Source organism: Lottia gigantea (assembly GCF_000327385.1).
Source record: "Lottia gigantea unplaced genomic scaffold LOTGIsca_371, whole genome shotgun sequence".
Classification (NCBI taxonomy): Eukaryota; Metazoa; Mollusca; class Gastropoda; family Lottiidae; genus Lottia; species Lottia gigantea.
Genome location: NW_008709264.1, coordinates 26908 through 29651, shown reverse-complemented (window position 1 = coordinate 29651; position 2744 = coordinate 26908). Strand labels below are relative to the sequence as shown.

Sequence of the window (2744 nt, the reverse complement as noted above, 5' to 3'; positions counted from 1 at the left end):
TTTGATGACCATACCTGTGTTTTCTTTATCTGCATGCTTCTTCTCATCTGATACCCTTCCCTTCATTCATACCACCATAACCTGAAAAGAAAACTTTGACCTCAACTAACAACTTTCACCCCTGAAATCCAACACCAACTTTGACCCTTGAACTCAAATACCAACTTTGACCCTTGACCTCATCCACCAACTTTAACCTTTGACCTCATCCACCAACTTTAACCTTTGACCTCATCCACCAACTTTGACCTTTGACCTCAACCACCATCTTTGACATTAGACCTCATACACTCACTTTGACCTTAACTGCCAACTTTGACCAGAACTTCCAAAGCTGTACATAGTAAAATACACCAAATCAAAAAGCAGAAATACGAACAAAAAAGCAGAAATCCAAACAGAAAAAAAAGAAATTAAAGCCATAAAGCAAACATCCAAATATTTGCTGAATGGTAGTGGAAACGTTTCTCAAAAAATCTTTCAATAGAAATTTGTCATAAGTGTGGAATTTAACACTGAGAAATACCATACTTAAACAAATATTGATTGTGAGATTTTTTTTGAGAAACATGGCCCAGAACTCGGTGACAGAAAGGCGACAGAAAGGTTAGTCAGCCTACTGATAGAAAGAAAGAAACATTTTTTCAAGGATAACAGCTTAGGTTTACAAGATCCTGTCTAACAGTTGTTCCTTGACCAAATTTCTTGGCAATGATTTTACTCAGATTATTCATACCCATTTACAGCTGAGTTGAATAGAATACTGAGGAAAGATGACATTCAAGCGTAAGGAGAAAGTCAATTCTAAAGGCACCAGTAAAAACCAGTCGCTGGAAGAAGAACTAATAATGCAGAAACACCAAATCAATGCAGAAACACCCAATCAATGCAGAAATACCAAGTAAATGCAGAAAACCCAAATCAATGCAGAAACACCATCTTCTTGTGAGCTCTTCAGCTGAAATAAGAAAGGAATTATGTAAATAAGCCATAGCTCAAATATTCATCTAGTCAACGCAACGCAACTTGTTTTTTTTAAAGAAATACTACCTCACAGAATAAATGCATTGGTAATTATTACTCTACGTAATTATTGAACAACATTCATAAATTTTCCTACGGTATCTTGCTAATTTCACTTTTTTAGATTCCAACTTTGAAGCGTCAACATCTGAACGAAAACCAGAATTTCTTGACACACTTTCGCAATTTTGAAAGAGATTAGAACCCACTTTCATGCTATTTGGGGCAACTCAGAAAGAAGCACGGAGTTAGAAAAACCAGGTTGCATCTATTTTCAAGACCTAAACTTTCACCCGACTGATGAATACATACGCTTATAGGCTAGATTTGAGAATCTAAATTTAATGTTCATTCTAAAAGGTAATATTCCTTGGAAACTATGTCATTACTGATATGCAAATGCGAGCAGAGCCTTGAATGAGTTAAATGCAAGTTTTTCATTTTGGAAAATGCCAACCAATCGTATAACCGTAATTCAGTTGTAGAAGAAGCAAGTCAGATTTTCACAAAACGCAAGGCAAATATTATGGAATTAGCACATTTCGTAGATAAACTAATTTAACACAATTTAAATGTGCCATCATCAGATGAAATAATGATGGAATAAAACATAACAAAATGTATAAATAATAACCATTTAAGTCTTCCCTATTGTTTTAACTCATTTATTTCCTAAATTGTAACTCACTTTGGATAATAGGCTTATGTTCTCTTATTTAGACTTCTCATTATTACTTTTATTACCCTTTACACTGTTAATTTCTCTATTATTGTTGGTTGTAACAATGTTTTGATAGGTTTTATTCCCGAATTATTTTATCTGATGACAACACATGTAACATGTGTTATGTGTTTAATTAGTTTTTTTTAAAGAAATATGTTTAGTCCATAGTATTGCCTTGTTTTTGTTATATGTATGCCTCATTTCTAAATGTCGTTCAAGTCTTATTTTCATTTTAAAAATTAAGATGACAATGTTCACTAAATCCCTTGTAACATACCCATGGCTTTTCATCTGTAGACTTGGTTCTTCTTATTGAGTACTCTTTGAAGGTCCCTCATTTCATCTGTTGATGTTTTCTTCAGCATTCTTCACTTGTTCTTCATACTTCTTTCTGTTCTTCATCTGTTCTGTAGGCGCCGCTTCAGTTCTTCATCTGTTCCTCTTCATCTGTGAATAGAAGGTCTGAAAAGTCATACAGGCCATGACCTCAGAACACTCCTATAGTGGCAGTGCTATTGCGGGTAGGTAAATTACCAGACGATTTACTCTTTCTAACCTGTAAATTTAAATACATAATTGCAAATAATTAGATGACAACCATTTTAAGTAATTTTTTAAAAACAAAAACAATGTGTGAGAGGCCATGAAATATATTTAAATTATAGACCACAATTTGGCGTCATTATTCTGTAGGGGATTGATTGGTTGTTTACTCATATAAACCCCATGTATATGTTTATTTTTTAACAAAAATATGATTCACAAAACTGTATCAGATAAGCAAAGTGTTGCAAGATTTTTCAAATTCAGTACATCAAAATGGTTTAAAATTTCAGATTAAATATTTCTAAAACAAACTTGCCTTGCGAGCTTCTGTGCCACACCATAAGCACTTAACTTCTGTATAATGAAGCTCTATCTGTTTACACCTAAAGTTAAAAATATACAACTTAATTCTTTGATATGCAAGAAAAAAAATATTTCAACAAATACATAA

The 2744-nt window shown here is 33.1% G+C and overlaps 1 protein-coding gene across 1 annotated transcript in view; it reads right to left on the bottom strand.

Annotated features, from left to right (window-relative positions):
* The window catches only part of LOTGIDRAFT_239595 (hypothetical protein), a 3400-nt gene extending 2933 nt beyond the window's left edge, over nt 1-467 (bottom strand). The window contains exon 1 of the mRNA XM_009059143.1: nt 15-467. The gene's annotated coding sequence lies outside the window, so the exon portion shown is untranslated. The remainder of the gene's footprint in view (nt 1-14) is intronic.
* Nucleotides 468-2744: the final 2277 nt, after the last annotated feature.